This window comes from Mobula hypostoma, chromosome 6 (assembly GCF_963921235.1).
Source record: "Mobula hypostoma chromosome 6, sMobHyp1.1, whole genome shotgun sequence".
In the NCBI taxonomy this organism is placed as follows: domain Eukaryota; kingdom Metazoa; phylum Chordata; class Chondrichthyes; order Myliobatiformes; family Myliobatidae; genus Mobula; species Mobula hypostoma.
This window is the reverse complement of record NC_086102.1, coordinates 101138863-101158863: the sequence shown is the minus strand read 5'-3', so window position 1 is coordinate 101158863 and position 20001 is coordinate 101138863. Positions and strand designations below refer to the sequence as shown.

The window sequence follows — 20001 nt, the reverse complement described above, 5'->3', positions numbered from 1 at the left end:
CAGGTGAAAAACCAGTAAGGGGAAAGTTAAAGGGGTGGGGGAGGGGAAGCGGCGGGGGGGGGGGGATAGGCAGGAAAGGTGAAGAAAGAATAGGGGAAAACACAATGGGTAGTAGAAGGAGGCAGAACCATGAGGGAGGTAGTAGGCAGCTGGGGGAAGGGGCAGAGTGAAATAGGGTTAGGGGAAGGGAGGGGGATGGAATTACCGGAAGTTGGCTATGTTCATACCAAGGAGCTGGAGACTACCTAGATGGTATGTGAGGTGTTGCTCCTCCAACCTGAGTTTAGCCTCATCATGCAGTAGAGGAGGCCATGTATGGGCATAACTGAATGGGAGTGGGAAGCAGAGTTGAAGTGGGTGGCTACTGGAAGATCCTGTCTGTTGTGGCGGACGGAGTGGAGGTGCTCAACGAAGCGGTCCCCCAATCTGCGTCGGTATTATGGTATGATGGTAGTAATTCATTTCCTTGTGCAGGATCTGGTCCCTCCTTCTTGATGGTAGAAATGCATTTCCAGGATCTTAAGACCCTACATCAAGTCATAAGGTAGGGACTGTCTAAATTAAGGCAGTCTCAAAATACAGGATATCCCTTTAGCACAGAGATAAGGAGAGAGCCAGAGGGTAATGAATTCATGCACAAGTGGCTACAGAGACATGATGGAATGGTGGAGAAGGCTCAATGGGTCAAATGGCTTAATTCTACTCCTATGTCTTATGATTTTATGGTGTAAATGTTGTTGGTCTCTTCTTTGTGGCATATTTTGTTTCCTCATTTTCCTTCATTTGCAGATGTGCTTTCACCTGTCCAAGTCCTGAGCTCAGAAATTCCCTCTCCAGTAGAGTGTCTATCTCTTTTTTTGGCCACCTCTCCTAATCTGTGACAGTATTTGTTCCCTCACCTGTGAGGTTCCCTGGGATATTTTGTGACCTTAGAGGTGCTAAACGAATGTAAGTTGTCATTTTCCACACAGATCTCTGGACTAGTGTTCGTGAGAAAGCGCTCTGCTGCAGCAGCTACTGGGGCAGAGTTTGTAATCAGTCAACATCTGCAAAAGCTTTGTCACAGTGAGTTTACTCTTCACATTTATTTTTTAATGGTTGCTTGAATAAGTTGCATGGCTGCTAGACTGAAAACTGATGCATTCTGATACTAGATATGATTATAAAGATAAAGGAAATCTTGTCATGTAGAACGGAATCTTAGTAACTGAGCTCATTGTATACAGTAGACCTTAATCACTCTGATTACGAGACAAATCTTTCTGTGGTTTTAGGTATATAGAGTCATAGAGTCACAGAACGCTACAGCAACGAAACAGCCCATCTAGGCCATGACTAAGTATTATTCTGCTTAGTCCCATCGATCTGCATACTGGACCATAGCCCACCCACCGTACCCCTCCCTCATTCACGTATCTATCAAAATTTCTCTTAAATGTTGAAATTGAATCCACATCCACCACTTCCACACTCTCACCAACCTGAGTGAGGAAGTTCCCCTTATGTTCCCCTTAAACATGACATCTTTCACCCTTAACCCATGACCTCTATTTGTAGTCTCACCCGATCTGCTTGCATTTACCCTATCTAATTTACCCTCATAATTTTGTATCACTTTGTATTTCTTTGTTTTCAACCTAAAAATCTCATGCTGAGTGTGTCCGACATCCACTACAAAGCTGTGGTGGGAAGCAAGGCTTGTTTAGTCTGGATACTTTGAAAATCAAATCGTTACAACTTGTAATACAGAGGAAGCCCTTTCAATCCATTGTGTCCATGCTAGTAGATAGAGGAATTGTGTTTCCCAACCAAGCAGGATAGGACATCTGAATATGATGAAGGATTGTGACTTTATAATCAAGGTCCTTGATTAGTAAGGGTGTTAAAGGTTATGGAGAAAAGGCAGGACAGTGGAGTTTAGAGGGATAGTAAATCAGCCATGAAGAAATAGCAGAGCAGACTTGATGGGCTGAATGGTCTAATTCTGCTTCTATGTCTTGTGGTCTTCAGCATCCCATCAGAGCAATGCATTCCAGGCCACTTTAAAACATAGAACGGTCCTTCAGCCCACCAGAGAAAACATTGTGTCTGGAAGCATCATGGCTTGCTATGGCAACGGCTCTGGCCATGACCGTAAAAACTGCAAAGAGTTGTGGACAAGCTCAACATGCCGCGTACTCCAACCTCCCCCTATGCACTCTTTGTACAGTTCTCACTGCCTCAATAAAGCAGCCAGCAAAATCAGAGATCCCCACCCATCCTGGAAATTCTCTCTTCCATTGGGCAGAGCATACAATAGCCCGAAAGCATTTACCATCAAGCTCAAGGACACCTTCTGCCTTGGCTCTCCAGTATGTTAAGATGGACTCTAGACCTCAGCATCTATCTCATTATGATCATGCACCCTATTGTCTCCCTGCACTGCACTTTCTCAGGGGCTGTTACATTTTATTCTGCATTGTCATTGTTACCTTCATGCACTATGTAATGATTTGATCTGTCTGAACAGTATGCAAGGCAAGTTCTTCACTGTACCTTGGTACCTGTGATAATAATTTACCAATGCCAATTGTTTCAATTCCAAGTTTGTACCAACCAGGGTGCCATTCTGGTTGTCTACATATCTGCAATTGATGCCAACTGCTTCTATGGTCTGTACCTTTAGTTCCCTGCTGTTTAAATTTCTTAAACATTGTTATGCTACCTGTTTTCAAGATTCAAGTTTATTTGTCACATGTACAGTGAAATGTGTTGCTTACATTTTCAGCCAACACACCCAGTGGTGAGCTTGGGGAGCCCACAGATGTTGTTACACTTTCTGTGCTGACATAGCATGCCCACAATGCTCGACAGAGCAACACACAACTTAACAGGCAACAAAACAACTACGGCAAAAACAACCCCTGTTCCTCTCTCCCATCCGTATGTATATACAGTCCTCCATCTCCAGCCTCCATCAGGCGTGGACTCCGGCCTGCAGGCACCAGGTGTTGACCTCCCCACTGGACTTGCAGTGATTCGCAGTCAACACACCTCGACCCTCTGGTCTTGAATTTCAGCATCGATCCCAGGACAGACTATCACCGAACACTAGGCCCCACACTACAGACTTGCCGATGACGTGACCTTAACTTTATTGAGTCATAACCCTATACAGCATGGACATAGTCAAGCTGCCAAATGAAAATAGTCCCATAGTTTGGCCAGTATGCCCCTAAACTTTTCCTATCCATGCATCTATCCAAATAGCTTCTAAATGTCATAATGATACCTACCTCTGGTAGTGCATGAATGGTTATTTCCTCTGGCAGCTCATTCTGCTTTGTTATAGAGTGACAGATAGGTGGACCAGGAGTACATGAATGGTTATTTCCTCTGGCAGCTCATTCTGCTTTGTTATAGAGTAACAGATAGTTGGACTACGTAGTGCTGGTGTCTCACAGCTTCAGAGACCCAGATTCGATCTTCAGCTCTGGTGCTGTCTGTGTGGAGTTTGCATCTTTGTCCTGTGATCACAAGAGTTTCTTCTGGGTGCTCTGACTTCCTTCCCAAACCCAACAGTATGCTAGCTGGTAGGTTAACTGGTTACTCCGGGAGAAAAATGAGGAACTGACAGGCAGGTGAGAAAGATAATGTTACAGGGAAGTAAAGGGGAATAGGATAGAGACACAAGAAGTTCTGCAGATGCAGAAATGTGAACAACACACACAAAATGCTGGAAGAACTCAGCAGGTCAGGCAGCATCTATGGAAGGGCATGAACAGTCGATAGTTCAGGTCAAGACCCTTCATCAGGTCATAGGGTAGGTTCTGGCTTGTTACGACTGTCTAACACAAGGCAGCCTCAAAATACAAGGATGTCTCTTTACAACAGAGATGAGAAGGAATTTCTTTGGACAGAGGGTGGTGAATCTGTGGCATTCATTGCCATAGACAGCTGTGGAAGTTGTCTTTAGGTATATTTAAAGTGGAGTTTGACAGGTTCTTGATTTGTAAAGGCAACAAAGGTTGAAAGAAGACAGGAAAATGGGGTTGAGAGGGAAAATAAATTAGCCATGATCAAATGGTGGGGCAAACTCAGTGTGCTGAATGGTCTAATTCTATTCTTATGTCTTATAGCCTTAACCGTTTTTATACCAGGACTACCCTAATCCATCTTATTCTCACCAACTACCCCAGATTTGACCATTCATCTATGCACAAGAGAGCTCTTACAATCCGGTTGTCACTATCACTGAGAGAGGCAAAGGTGAACCATGCAAGTGCTTTTAAGCATAAGTTAGATCAGGAAAAAATGGAAGCACTTGCTGTAAATGACAAAGGTCAGGAGGCTTTTGTGAAGCACAAATGCAAACAGTAACAACGACTATTTATATAGCACCTGTAACTGAGCCATGTATCCCTAGATGCACTGCGGGAATATTATTAAACTAATCTGATTCTAAGAAACATTTGGAGGAACACAAACAAAATGTTGATGGGAGAACTGGTTTTAAAAGCATACAGGAGAATATCTGCAGGGAAAGTTACAAGATTTTGAGGGTGTGCACGTATTAGAGAGGTGTGAACAGACTGGGTTCTCCTTTGCCTTGAGAAGAGGAGGTGGGTGGGTGTGACCTAGTGAAAACCTTTAAAACTGTGAAGTGTTTTTGATAGAACGGGTGCTGAATGTTTCCATTTGTGGGGAAAAGTGTAACTGGAGGGTCTCAGTCTGAGATCCAGTGGGAATTTTCTCCTTTATCTAAAGGGGCCGAATGGCTTAATTCTGCTCCCATGTCTTGTGGTGTTATGGTGTGGTGAGAATGTGGAGCTCATTCCCACAGGAAGCAGTTGAAATTCATTTCAGAATCAGAATTGAAATCGGGTTCATTATCACTGCCATATGTTGTAAAATTAGTTGTTTTTGCAGCAGCAGTTCAGTGCAATACGTACAAAAATTACTGTTAAGTTGCAAATTTGAGATTCTGCAGATGCTGGAAATCTAGAATCTGATGAGGCGTTTCACCCCGAAATATTGAGTCTATTCCTCTCCATAGACACTGTGTGACCTGCTGAATTCCTCCAGCATTTTGCATGTGTTTCTTTGAAGTAAAATGCTGAATGATTCCACCTGTGACAAAATTGGCAAGGCACACATCAAAGCTCTGGCTGATTATGCCATGAAGTAGATGGCCCAGATGAAGTTTATCAACCAGCATTCTTTTTCATTAACTTCCAGATGAAAGTGGGTAACTTCAGAATCAGAATCAGGTTTATTATCACAAACATATGTTGTGAAATTTGTTGTTATGGCAGCAGTACAGTGCAGTACATAAAATATAGTCATAGCCATACTTTATTGATCCCGGGGGAAATTGGTTTTTGTTACAGTTGCACCATAAATAATAAATAGTAATAGAACCATAAATAGTTAAATAGTAATATGTAAATTATGCCAGTAAATTATGAAATAACTCCAGGACCAGCCTATTGGCTCAGGGTGTCTGACCCTCCAAGGGAGGAGTTGTAAAGTTTGATGGCCACAGGCAGGAATGACTTCATATGACGCTCTGTGCTGCATCTCGGTGGAATGAGTCTCTGGCTGAATGTACTCCTGTGCCCACCCAGTACATTATGTAGTGGATGGGAGACATTGTCCAAGATGGCATGCAACTTAGACAGCATCCTCTTTTCAGACACCACCGTGAGAGAGTCCAGTTTCATTCCTACAACATCACTGGCCTTACGAATGAGTTTGTTGATTCTGTTGGTATCTGCTACCCTCAGCCTGCTGCCCCAGCACACAACAGCAAACATGATAGCACTGGCCACCACAGACTCATAGAACATCCTTAGTATCGTCTGGCAGTTGTTAAAGGACCTCAGTCTCCTCAGGAAGTAGAGATGGCTCTGACCCTTCTTGTAGACAGCCTCAGTGTTCTTAGACCAGTCCAATTTATTGTCAATTCGTATCCCCGGGTATTTATATACTAATAATTATAATAAGCATTGTATATATAAAACTTAATTCATGCAATAAGAAAGCAACAAAAGTGAGGTAGTGTTCATGAGATCATTGTCCATTCAGAAATCTGATGGTTGAGTGGAAGAAATAAAATATTGAGTGTGTGTCTTCAGGCTCCTTTGTCTCCTCTCTGATGGTAGCAATGAGAAGAGGGTATGTCCCAGTTGATGGGGGTCCTTAATGATGAATGCTACCTGTTTCAGACATTGCCTTTTGAAGATGTCCTCGGATGTGGGGAGGCTTGTGCAGGTCATGGGAGCTAGTTGAGTTTGCAACCCTCTGCAGCTTTTTCTGATCCTGTGCGATGTCCCTACTGTACATTGATGCAACTAGTCAGGATGCTGTCCGTGCATTTAAAAGAAGGCTGGATAGACTTGTGAGAGAGAAGGAGGCAGAGATGAACACTGAGAGATTCAGATGAAAGGTATGAAGGGGCAAACTGTACTATACTATATACGACCTTGAGGTTTGTCTCCTTACAGGCAGCCATGAAACAAAGAAACCCAATAGAACCCATTTAAAAGATGAATGTCAAACACCCAATGTGCAGAAAAAAAAATTTAGGTTTTCTTCATGCCAAGCAATAGAAGTAAGCAAATAACGTTGGGAACTGAAGTTACAAAGGTGAGTTGACAGCCACAAAACCAGGCACAGCTGATCCAGGCCACAGCCTCAGTTCAGTGCAGAGACGAGTAAACCTCTTGAGCAGTGAGCTGAACACCGCAATGTAGTGAGCCTGTCCCTCGCCTCCAGCCCTGACACCCTGACCTTTTCAATCAGGCCTGGTGCTTATATCGGCCAAACAGCAGGTCATTTCTCGCTCTCAGGCCCAACCCCACAACTTCAATTCAGTTCATGCCCGGCCTTGCCAATTTGGCCTGGTGCTTAAATCAGTCAGACATTGGTTTGTTCCTTGGTCTCGAGTGATTATGTGAATTAGCTGGTTCTTTGCTATATCCTATATAAAAGAACAGCACAGATTTAGTGATGAATTTCTGAAGCTGAGGACTTTGGCAACTGGAGGTAGGGCCACCAAAAGCATCTAAAGTTATGAGTGAGAAATTGGCAGAAACCTGCGAGCTGGGGGAAACTGACAGCCTGTCACTGTTGTGCTGAATACCCTCTCCATATTCCATGTTCGAGACATCACTGGAGAAGGAACGTGAGACTGCAGCAAGTAAGCAACTGAAGCATCCCTTCCAAAGCCATCCCCAGAACTTTTGCCTTTTCTTTGTATTTCTGTTAAATGCTCCCAGGCATTTTCCATGTATTTATAGTTTGATTTCCTGTGTTTATACACAGGCAGGTAACCACACCTTCCCTTAGAAATACACGGAAGTAATAAAATATCTTGGCTTGCCGTGGAGCAGAACCTTGTTTACTTTAGTTTGGTTCTTTTGCTAATTTTGTTGAAGGTCTCAATTGCCTGTTTTATCTCATTCCCTTTCATACTTTTAGATTCCTCCAACTCAGCTAATTTCTCTTTTTCTCCTCTGTCTCTTCTGCACTTTTTGATCCTTCAGTATCCTTGTTCTCTCTGCATCCTACAATTGTCTTAGAAAATGGACTTTTCTAGTGGTGGATAGACTTTGTCTTCCAGAAGGCAACATTCCCTAAGGTACCATGTACAATGTTGATCCATAGGGCAAGGGTTTGAGATATTGAGAGTAATTGTTATGGACAATGGACCGGCTCAAAATCAGAATCAGGTCACTATCGCTAACACCTGTCATGAAATTTGCTGGTGAACGCAGCAGGCCAAGCAGCATCTATAGGAAGAGGCGCAGTCGACGTTTCAGGCCGAGACCCTTCGTCAGGACGAAGGGTCTCGGCCTGAAACGTCGACTGCGCCTCTTCCTATAGATGCTGCTTGGCCTGCTGCGTTCACCAGCAACTTTGATGTATGTTGCTTGAATTTCCAGCATCTGCAGAATTCCTGTTGTTTACCTGTCATGAAATTTGTTGTTTTCTGTCAGCGGTACAGTGCAATACCTGCAAATGAGAGAGGCCTGGGCAGGAAAGAGTTTCTACAATCGGGGTGCATGGTCTCAGGATAAGGGAATGGCCATTTCAAAGTTCAAAGTAAACTTATTATCAAACTGCACTTATGTCACCATATACTACCTTGAGATTAATTTTTTTGCAGGCATTTACAGGAAATACAATAGAATTTACAAAATGTAAGTGACAAAGATGTTATAACCAATGTTCAAAAGAAGCCAAATAATGCAAATAGTATGTGCAAACACGAGGAAATCTGCAGATGCTGGAAATTCAAGCAACACACATAAAAGTTGCTGGTGAACGCAGCAGGCCAGGCAGCATCTATAGGAAGAGGTACAGTCGACGTTTCGGGCTGAGACCCTTCGTCAGGACTAATTGAAGGAAGAGTTAGTAAGAGATTTGAAAGTAGGAGGTGGAGGGGGAGATCCAAAATGATAGGAGAAGACAGGAGGGGGAGGGATGGAGCCAAGAGCTGGACAGGTGATAGGCAAAGGGGATATGAGAGGATCATGGGACAGGAGGCCTAGGGAGAAAGAAAGGGGCGGGGGAGTGCAGAGGATGGGCAAGGGGTATAGTGAGAGGGACAGAGAGAGAGAGAAATAAACAAACAAACAAATAAATAAGGGATGGGGTCTGAAGAGGAGGTGGGGCATTAAGAGAAGTTAGAGAAGTCAATGTTCATGCCGTCAGGTTGGAGGCTACCCAGATGGAGTATAAAGTGTTGTTCCTCCAACCTGAGTGTTGCTTCATCTTGACAGTAGAGGAGGCTGTGGATAGATATGTCAGAATGGGAATGGGACATGGAATTAAAATGTGTGGCCACTGGGAGATCCTGCTTTCTCTGGCGGACAGAGCGTAGGTATTCAGCGAAATGGTCTCCCAACCTGCGTTGGGTCTTACCAATGTATAGAAGGCCACATCGGGAGCACCAGATGCAGTATATCACCCTGGCTGACTTACAGGTGAAGTGTCGCCTCACCTGGAAGGACTGTCTGGGGCCCCAAATGGTAGTAAGGGAGGAAGTGTAAGGGCATGTGTAGCACTTGTTCCGCTTACAAGGATAAGTGCCCGGAGGGAGATCAGTGGGAAAGGATTGAGGGGGACGAATAGACAAGGGAGTCACGTAGGAAGCGATCCCTGCGGAAAGCAGGGGGGGAGGGAAAGATGTGCTTAGTAGTGGGATCCTGTTGGAGGTGGCGGGAGTTACAGAGAATTATATGTTGGACCCGGAGGCTGGTAGGGTGGTAGGTGAGGACCAGGGGAACCCTATTCCTAGTGGGGTGGCGGGAGGATGGGGTGAGAGCAGATGTGCATGAAATGGGAGAGATGCATTTGTGAGCAGAGTTGATGGTGGAGGAAGGGAAGCCCCTTTCTTTAAAAAAAAGGACATCTCCCTTGTCCTGGAATGAAAAGCATCATCCTGAGAGCAGATGTGGTGGAGACGGAGGAATGCATGCAGGAAGCAATGCCAAAGCAGTCGTCGATGTAGCGAAGGAAAAGTGGGGGACAGATACCAGTATGGGCTTGGAACATGGATAGTTCCACAAAGCCAACAAAAAGGCAGGCATAGCTGGGACCCATATGGATGCCAATGGCTACACCTTTAGTTTGGAGGAAGTGGGAGGAGCCAAAGGAGAAATTATTAAGAGTAAGGACTAATTCTGCTGGACAGAGCAGAGTGGTGGTAGAGGGGAACTGGTTAGCTCTGGAATCCAGAAAGCGTAGAGCTTTGAGACCTTCCTGGTGGGGGATGGAGGTATATAGGGACTGAACATCCATGGTGAAAATAAAGCGGTGGGGGCTAGGGACCTAAAAATCATTGAAAAGATTCGGAGCGTGAGAAGTGTCACGAACATCAGTGGAAAGGGATTGAACAAGGGGGGATAAAACAGTGTCGAGGTATGCAGAAATGAGTTTGGTGGGGCAGGAGCAAGCTGAGACAATGGGTCTACCTGGACAGGCAAGTTTGTGGATCTTGGATAGAAGGTAGAAACAGGAAGTGCGGGGTGTGGGAACTATAAGGTTGGTAGCAGTGGATGGGAGACCCCCTGAGCAGATAAAGTTGGTGATGGTGTGGGAGACAATGGCCTTGTGCCCCTTAGTGGGGTCATGATCGAGGGGTAAATAAGAGGAGGTATCCGCGAGTTGTCGCTGTGCCTTGGCAAGGTAGAGGTCAGTACGCCAGACTACAATGGCAACCACCTTATCAGTGGATTTTATAGTAAGGTTAGGATTAGTGCGGAGGGAGTGGAGAGCAGAGCGTTAGGAAGGTGTGAGGTTCCCTGGCCCCCACTACTTTATTTTCACCATGGATAGTTCTGCACAGTAGAACAGTGTACCACCACTCCAGAGTCTGCTAAATCTTCTGAAGGTCTTTTGCAGTCGTACGGGGGTTTTGATTTGCCTTTCTAGCAATCCTATGAGCAGTTCTCTCGGAAAGTTTTCTTGGTCTTCCTGACCTCAACTTGACCTCTGCCATTTCTTAGTTACATTACAAACTGAGAAAAAGGCTATCTGAAAACGCTTTGCTATCTTCTTGTAGCCTTCTGCTTTGTGGGCATCATTTATTTTAATTTTCAGAGTGCTAGGCAGCTGCTTAGAGGAGCCCATGGCTGCTAATTGTTGGGACAAGGTTTGAGGAGCCAGGGTATTTATAAAGCTTTGAAATTTGCATCACCTGGCCTTTTCTAACGAGGACTGTGAACAAGCCACAACCCTAACAAGCTAATTAAGGTCTGAGACCTTGGTAAGAGTTATCTGAGAGCTGAAATCTTTTGGGGTGCCCAAACTTTTGCACGGTGCTCCTTTCCTTTTTTTCCACTCTAAAATTGTACAAAACAAAAATAATACACTAATCTTGCTTAAAATGTTGAAAAGAATGTTTCATCTTTAACTTTATGACCTTTGGAGATCAGTTCATCTTCTACTCACTTAACTGTTCACAGTAACAGAAATTTTGACCAGGGGTGCCCAAACTTTTGCATCTCACTGTATATGTTTATTTCTGGTCTGTCATACTTTGTCACAGCTCAGGACAGCTGGATGGTCAGTGTGGATGTTTTGCACTGTATCGATGCTGTATATCCCTGACTGTGTATACTGCACTGGAGTATCAGACCAGGTCAATGCTGAGTGGGACTCTTGTCCAGTGTGCCACAGCTGACAGCCAATATCACAGCTACGTACTAGGTGGTCTCAGACTTAGCTCATAGCTCAGGTTCACAGGTGATTCAGTGACCATCCGACTAATCAATGCCTCTCAATTGCTCATGCCAGTGAAGCATGAGCAGTTAATACTGACTTGGCAGGGAGGTTGACCACTCAAGGACAGAATCGTAGGAAGTTCACGGCGCAAGAATTTGGTGCCACAGTGGCAGTTACCAGACCAGTAACCCAGAGACCTGACGAATGATCCTAAGTTGAAATCCCACCCCATCAGCTGTGGAACTTGGATTTAGTAAATAATTCGGAATTCAAACATCCCTTACTTATGATAGCCAATGGATTACCATAATCCATTGGCTATCCAAAGCTAATGGATTACCATAAAAATGCATCTGATTCATATCTGCCTTTCAGGAGAGGAAATTCTAAATGCTTTTCTAATCTGGCTCATATATGACTCCAGAGCTGATTTTAACACCGTCCTCTGCTATGGCCTAGCATACTACTTCTCTCAGGAGAAACGGGAGTGCAATGCCAGTGTGATATCGAAATATTGAAAGGCCTAGATAGAATGGATGTTGGGAGGATGTCTCCAATAGTAGGGGCCAATAATCTAGGACCAAGGGGTACAGCCTCCAAATCGTAGGACAACCCTTTGGAACAGATTTGAGGAAGAACTTCTTTAGCTAGAGCATGGGTAATCTGTAGAATTCATTCACAGCTGTGGAGGCCAGGTCATTGGGTATACTTAAAATGGAGGTTGATAGGCTGTTGATTAGTAAGGGCTTTAAAAGTACAGGAGAATGTGTTTGCGAGTGATAATAAATCTGCTATGATTGAAAAGCAGAGCAAACTCGATGGGCTGAATGACCTAATTCTGTTCCTATGCCTTGTGGTTTTATGATAATTGTTCTAAATGGAATTATTTGATGATTCCCTTTGGAGCTGCACAGAAAGAGTCGCCACTCTCAGGCACCATCTTAACTTTAAAAAAAAAAATATAAAGTAAACAGAAGTTCTATATAAAAAAAAGGAGACCAATTAGAAAAAAAAGGTCAATTGTTGTGCCAAGTGATCAAAGTGTTGCTATACTGAAGTGGTGATTAGGGTTGCGCCAGTTGGTACAAGAACCAAATGGTCGAAGGGAAGTAGCTGCTCTTGAAGTAGTCTCCAACCGGATGGGTTCAGCATCAATTACTCTAACTTCTGGTAGCAATTCTCTTCTGTTTGCCTTCCCCACCCCTTTGATTTCCCTTATCCTCCTTGGCCTGCTGCCCATCACTTATACCTTCCCTCCCCTTCCATTTTATACTTTCTTGTCCTATCAGATTCCTTCTTCAACCCTTTCCCTCTTCCACCTGTCATCTCCCAGCTTCTCACATCATTCCCTCCCCCCTCTCCCTAACCTGGATTCGCGCATCACCTGCCTGCAAGTGTTCCTTCATTCTTTTATTCTGGCTTCTGCCCTCTTTCTTTTCAGTCTCAATGAAGAGTCTCAACCCAAAATGTGGACTGTTCAATTCCTTCCATCGATGAGTTCCTCGGCATTATTTGTGTATTACTTATGGTAAAAGCATCTGTTTCACTCTCTCCGCCTACAGATGCAACATGACCAATTGAATATTTCTGCATTCTGTTTTATGGTGTAAGGTAACAAGTGAAGGAACTAGAGAGGAGTTGTAATGGAATTGGAATTGGCTTATTGTTGTTGCATGTACTGAGATACAGTGAAAACTAACCTTGCATAGTATTCCCTCACATCAGATCATTACACTATGAACTGAGGTAGAATAAAGTACAACAGTAACAATGGAGAATAACGTGTAAAAGCTACCAAAACAGTATCTTTTCTATCTCCTTGCCAATGGGAGAAGAGAGAATGTCCAGGCTGGATGAGGTCTTTGATTATGCTGGCTGCTTAACTGAGGCAGCGAGCTGTATAGACAGAGTCCACAGAGGGCAGGCTAGGTTCCTGTGATATACTCTCTCTAGTTTCTTGCGGTCACCGGACACTTGCAGAGCAGTTGCCACATTAGCCGTTATACATTCTGATAGAATGCTTTCTATGTTGCATCGATTAGGCGGTGACTAGTGGGGTACCGCAAGGCTCAGTGCTGGGACCCCAGTTGTTTACAATATATATTAATGACTTGGATGAGGGAATTAAATGCAGCATCTCCAAGTTTGCGGATGACACGAAGCTGGGTGGCAGTGTTAGCAGTGAGGAGGATGCTAAGAGGATGCAGGGTGACTTGGATAGGTTGGGTGAGTGGGCAAACTCATGGCAGATGCAATTTAATGTGGATAAATGTGAAGTTATCCACTTTGGTGGCAAAAATAGGAAAACAGATTATTATCTGAATGGTGGCCGATTAGGAAAAGGGGAGGTGCAACGAGACCTGGGTGTCATTATACACCAGTCATTGAAAGTGGGCATGCAGGTACAGCAGGCGGTGAAAAAGGCGAACGGTATGCTGGCATTTATAGCGAGAGGATACGAGTACAGGAGCAGGGAGGTACTACTGCAGTTGTACAAGGCCTTGGTGAGACCACACCTGGAGTATTGTGTGCAGTTTTGGTCCCCTAATCTGAGGAAAGACATCTTTGCCATAGAGGGAGTACAAAGAAGGTTCACCAGATTGATTCCTGGGATGGCAGGTCTTTCATATGAAGAAAGACTGGATGAACTGGGCTTGTACTCGTTGGAATTTAGAAGATTGAGGGGGGATCTGATTGAAACGTATAAGATCCTAAAGGGATTGGACAGGCTAGATGCGGGAAGATTGTTCCTGATGTTGGGGAGGTCCAGAACGAGGGGTCACAGTTTGAGGATAGAGGGGAAGCCTTTTAGGACCGAGATTAGGAAAAACTTCTTCACACAGAGAGTGGTGAATCTGTGGAATTCTCTGCCACAGCAAACTGTTGAGGCCAGTTCATTAGCTATGTTTAAAAGGAAGTTAGATATGGCCCTTGTGGCTACAGGGGTCAGGGGGTATGGAGGGAAGGCTGGGTTCTGAGTTGGATGATCAGCCATGATCATAATAAATGGCGGTGCAGGCTCGAAGGGCCGAATGGCCTACTCCTGCACCTATTTTCTATGTTTCTATGTTTCTATGATTAAAAATTGGCAAAAGTGGATTGGGACATGCTAAATTTCTTTTACCTTTTGAGGAAGTAGAGGTATTGGTGAGCTTTCTTGGCCTTAGTATCTACGTTGTTGGACCAGAACAGGCTATGGCTGATGCTCATTCTCAGAAACCCTTTCAACCTCAACATCATTGATATAGACAGGAACTGGTAGGAGGTTTTTAATCCTTGCACACAGATTTGATATGACTTGAATACTGCCTAAATGTTTTAATTGAAACTTCTGAAAGGATATTAGATAATGGGAAAGCTGGTGTTGCTGTTTGGTCTTTCACCCCTGTCTGAGCTGTCACACTGTGCGGGAGTTGGTACTTTCTGAACAGAAGCCCTGTGAAGATCAGGGACTTTGTTGATGTTTTGCTGACTAACAGCCTTTCTTCAGAGTTAAGCACAGAATTTGTTTTGTTCATTCTTAACATGCGGAAATCACAAGTGAGCCTTTAGTTAATTGTCCATCTCCTGTTGACATTGTCAAGAAATAGAGAATATGGTGGTGCTAGAAAGCTTGTGAACCCTGTAGAATTTTCTCTATTTCTGCATAGATATGACCTAAAATGTGATCAGATCTTCATGTAAAACCTAAAACTAAATAAAGAAAACCCAATTAAATAAATTGCACAAAAAACATTAATCTTGTTCATTTATTTATTAAGAAAAATGATCCAATATTACATGTATTTGTTGGAAAAAGTATGTGAACCTTTGCTTTCAGTAACTGGTGTGCCCCCTTGTGCAGCAATAACTTTAAACGTTTCTGGTAACTGTTGATCAGTCCTGCACATCGGCTTGGAGGAATTTTACGCTATTCCTCCTCACAAAACTGCTTCAACTCTGGGATGCTGGTGTGCTTGCATGAACTACTTGCTTCAGGTCCTTCCACAACATTTCTATAGCATTAAGGTCAGGCCTTTGTCTCAGACATTCCAAAACACAATTTTTCTTCTTTTTAAACCATTCTGTTGTTGATTTACTCCAGTCTTTGCATTATCCAACTTCTTTTAAGCTTCAGGTGATGCATTGCTACCTTGACATTGCCCTGTAAAATGTCTTGATACAATTTTGAATTCATTGTTCTCTTAATAATTGCAAGCTGTCCAGGTCCAGAGGCAGCAAAACAGCCCCAAACCATGATGCTCCTTCCACCATGCTTCACAGTTGGGTTGAGGTTTTGGTGTTGGTGTGCAGTGCTGTTTTCCCTCCAAGCATAGCAGCGTGCAATTCAGCCCAAAAAGTTCAACTGAGTCCCATCTGTCCTCAGAACATTGTCACAGAAATGTTGTAGAACATCCAGATGGTCTTTTGCAAATTTGAGACATGCAGTCATTTTTTTGTTTTTTGGAGAGCAATGTTTTCCTCCGTGGTGTCCTTCCATGAACACCATAAGAAAAACACTGAACAAGAATGGTGTTCATGGAAGGACACTATGAAGGAAACCGCTGCTCTCCAAAAAAAAAATTACTGCACATCTCAAGTTTGCTAAACCACCTGGATGTTCTACAAAACAGATAATAGTGCTGAAACAACAGGAATTCTGCAGATGCTGGAAATTCAAGCAACGCACATCAAAGTTGCTGGTGAACGCAGCAGGCCAAGCAGCATCTGTAGGAAGAGGCGCAGTCGACGTTTCAGGCCGAGACCCTTCGTCAGGACTAACTGAAGGAAGAGTGAGTAAGGGATTTGAAAGCTGGAGGGGGAGGGGGAGATGCAAAATGATAGGAGAAGACAGGAGGGGGAGGGATAGAGCCGAGAGCTGGACAGGTGATAGGCAAAAGGGGATACGAGAGGATCCTGTCCCATGATCCTGAAACGTCGACTGCGCCTCTTCCTATAGATGCTGCTTGGCCTGCTGCGTTCACCAGCAACTTTAATAGTGCTGAAGGTGAGGTAGCTGGTTTACAAACAGAGGCAATGTGTAGTGAGGAGAGGCTGTTGATATTGCAAAATTGCAGTCAACAGGATGAGTTGCAATGTAAAAGGTAAACTAGATCGAAAAGGATGAGTACAGGACTGAGGGTGTTGTATTTGAATGCACTCAGTATACAGAATAAGGTAGATGAACTTGCAGCACACTTGCACATTGGCGTGTATGATGATGTAAGCATCACTGAACCATGGCTGAAAGAAGATTATAGCTGGGAGCTTAAGGACTTGTACTGAATAGACAGGCAGGAAGGCAGAGGGGGCAGAGTTGCTCTTTTGGTAATAAATGAAATCAAATTATTAGAAAGAGGTGATATAGGGTCAGAAGGTGTTGAATCATTGTGGATAGAGCTAAAGAACTGCAAGGGTAAAAAGACCCTGATGGGATTGTATACAGACCCCTAAACAGTATTAAGGATTACAACTGGAGATAGAAAATCCATGCCAAAAAGGCAATGTTACAATAGTCATGTAGAACTTCAATGTGCAGGTAGATTGGGAAAATCAGGTTGGTGCTTGATTCCAGGAGCTAGAATGCTAATGAGGTGGCTCATGGTTGAGCCCACTGGGAGGTCAGCGAATCTGGATTGAGTATTGTGCAATGTACCAGAGTTGATCAGAGAGCTATAGGGTAAAAGAACCTTTAGGGGCAAGTGATCATAAGATGATCAAATTCACCCTGAAATTTGAGAAGCAGAAGCTGAAGTCAGATGTATCAGTATTACAGTGGAGTAAAGGGAATTGCAGTAGGATAACAGAGGAGTTGGTCAGAATTGATTATAAAAGAACACTGGCAAGGATGACAACAGAACAGCAATGGGTGGAGTTTTTGGGGACAATTTAGAAGGGACAGGGTATATGCATCTCAAAGAAGAAGTAATATTCTGAAGGAAAGATGACACAAATGTGGCTAACAAGAGAAGGCAAAGCCAACATAAAAGCCAAAGAGAGGGCATATAAATGAGCAAAGATTAATGGGAAGTTAGAGAATTGGGAAGCTTTTATAAACTAACAGAAAGCAACTAAAAAAGTAATTAAGAAAGTAAAGATAGAATACGAAAGTAAGCTAGCCAATAATATTAAAGAGGATACCAAGAGTTTCTACAGATGCGTATTGTAAAAGAGACGGGAGTTTGGATATTGGACCACTGGAAAACGATGCTGGAGAGCTAGTAATTGGGGGACAAGGAAATGACAGATGAACTGGATAAGTATTTTGCATCAGTCTTCACTGTGGAAGACAATAAGACCACAAGACATGGGAGCAAAATTAGGCCATTTGGCCCATTGAGTCTGCTCTGCCAGTCAATCATGGCTGATCCTTTTATCCCATCCTCAGCCCCACTTTCCAGCCTTCTCCTTGTAACCTTTGATGCTGTGTCCAATCAAGAACCTATTAAGATCTTCCTTAAATACACCGAACGACCTGGCCTCCAAAGCTGCCTTTGGTAATAAATTCCACAAATTCACCACCTTCTGACTAAAGAAATTTCTCCGCATCTCTGTTTTAAATGGACGTCCCTCTATCCTGAGGCTGTGCCCTCTTGCCCTAGACTCCCCCACCATGGGAAATATCCTTTCCACATCTACTCTGTCTAGGCCTTTCAACACTCAAAAGGTTCCAATGAGATCCCCTTCATCTTTCTAAATTCCAGCGAGTATAGACCCAGAGCTATAAAATTTTCCTCCTTTAATTTCGGAAACGTTGTGAACCTCCTCTGAACCCTCTCCATGCCAGCACATCTCTTCTTAGATGAGGAGCCCAAACCTGTTCACAATACTCAAGGTGAGGCCTCACCAGTGCTTTATAGAGCCTCAGCATCACATCTCTGCTCTTGTATTCCAGACCTTTTGAAATGAATGCAGATATTTCATTTGCCTTCCTCACAACTGACCCTACCTGCAAGTTAACTTTTAAGGTGTTCTGCACAAGGATTCCCAAGTCCCTTTGTATCCCAGATTTTTGAATTTTCTCCCCACTTAGAAAATAGTTTGCATATTTACTTCTACCAAAGTGCATGATAACAGTTTGAATGCTGCATTTGCTATAGCAGTATAGTGGAATTTCCAGGAGTCAGGGGTCATGAAGTGCATGAAGTTACCATAGCTAGAGAGAAGATTCTTGGGAAACTGAAAGGTCTGAAGGTAGGTAAGTCGCCCGGACCAGATGGCAGATGGTGTACACCCCAGGGTTCTGAAAGGGAGCATGGAGGTATTAACAATGATATTTCAAGAATAACTAGATTCTGGAATGGTTCTAGAAGACAGGAAAATTTGCAGATGTCACTTCACTCTTCAAGAAGGTAGAAGGACAGAAGAAAGGAAACTATAGGCCAGTTAGTCTGACCTCAGTCGTTCGGAAGATGCTGGAGTTGATTATTAAGGATGAGCTCTCATGACACTTGGAGTCACATGATAAAATAGGCCGCAGTCAGCATGGCTTCCTCAAGGGAAATTCTGTCTGACAAATCGTTTGGAATACTTTGACTAAGTGACAAGCAGGATATAAAAGGAGAATTGGTTGATGTTGTGCACTTGGATTTTCAGAAGGCCTTTGACAAGGTGCCGCACATGAGGCTGCTTAACAATCTACAAGCCCATTGTATTACAGGAAAGATTCTAGCATAGAAAAGCATTGGCTGATTGGCTGTAGGCAAAGAGTGGGAATAAAGGGAGCCTTTTCTGGTTGTCTGCTGGTGACTTGTAGTGTTCCACAGGGTCTGTGTTGGGACTGGTTCTTCTGACGTTATATGCCAATGATTTGGATGATGCAATTGATGGCAAAGTTTGCAGATGATATGAAGATGTGTGTAGGGGCAGGTACTGTATTTTTGAGGAAGTAGAGAAACTACTGAAGGATTTGGACAGATTAGGAGAATGGGCAGATGAAATACACTGTCAGGAAGTGTATGGTTATGCACTTCAATAGAAGAAATGAAAGGGTTAAATATTTTCTAAATGGAGAGAAAATACAAAAATCTGAAACACAAAGGGACTTGGGAGCTATGTACCCTCTAAGCTGTGTGTGTGCACACACGTTTTTCAACCAACGCACAAAGGAATTTTAATGTGCGCACAAAAGGTTAGTTACCTAAAATAATGCAGTAATTAATAATTATATTTATTGAAAGTAACCTTTTAGCTAAATGTTTATGTTAACTAGTTAGTTGGTTTTTCAAATACCACAGTGCACGTCACTAATTTACGTCACCTCACCTTTCCTGTTCCGGTTTGTACAGCTGCATCACGGTGGCAGCCATCTTTGGCGGACAATGTTCATATCGTAAAGTTTACAAAGATCTGTTTCAAATCCTGTAAATAGCTTACTAAGTTTTTATTGAAAAAGATCAGTCAAATGATCCTGTGGCTAAATACTGTCACAAGAAATTAATAAATATCACATACAAAGTAGCTTTACAGGTTTTAAGTGATGTCTTTGATGAACTGGTTGCACTGTGCAAGATTCTGCAAAAGAGTGGCCTGACACCGATTCATTCACTTCATTTTGCGTGAGGCAAAATTAACAAGATAAGAAAGCAGTATCTGGGAGAGAATGTTTCGTGGAGTGACAAAGTTAAAGTTTTGCTAAACCAACAATGTGAAGAAAACGTCACAGTAGATACAAGTTCACTGTTGACTTTTATAAATAGTCTTTGTGTTCATTTAGCGGAAAGGTTTCCTGAAGATGAGGTACAAGAATGGTCAGCTTTTGATTTCTCCGCAATTGCAGATTGTGACTTCACATTTGGCGATGAACAAGTT

The 20001-nt window shown here is 43.4% G+C and overlaps 1 protein-coding gene and 1 long non-coding RNA gene across 3 annotated transcripts in view; both read left to right on the top strand.

Moving 5' to 3' along the window:
• adcy5 (adenylate cyclase 5) overlaps positions 1 to 20001 on the top strand; it is a 395092-nt gene that overhangs the window by 44651 nt on the left and 330440 nt on the right. The window lies entirely within an intron of this gene.
• Positions 1 to 20001, top strand: part of LOC134348245 (uncharacterized) — a 144894-nt gene that overhangs the window by 14548 nt on the left and 110345 nt on the right. The window contains exon 3 of the long non-coding RNA XR_010018381.1: positions 972 to 1065. This is a non-coding gene — a long non-coding RNA (uncharacterized LOC134348245). The remainder of the gene's footprint in view (positions 1 to 971; positions 1066 to 20001) is intronic.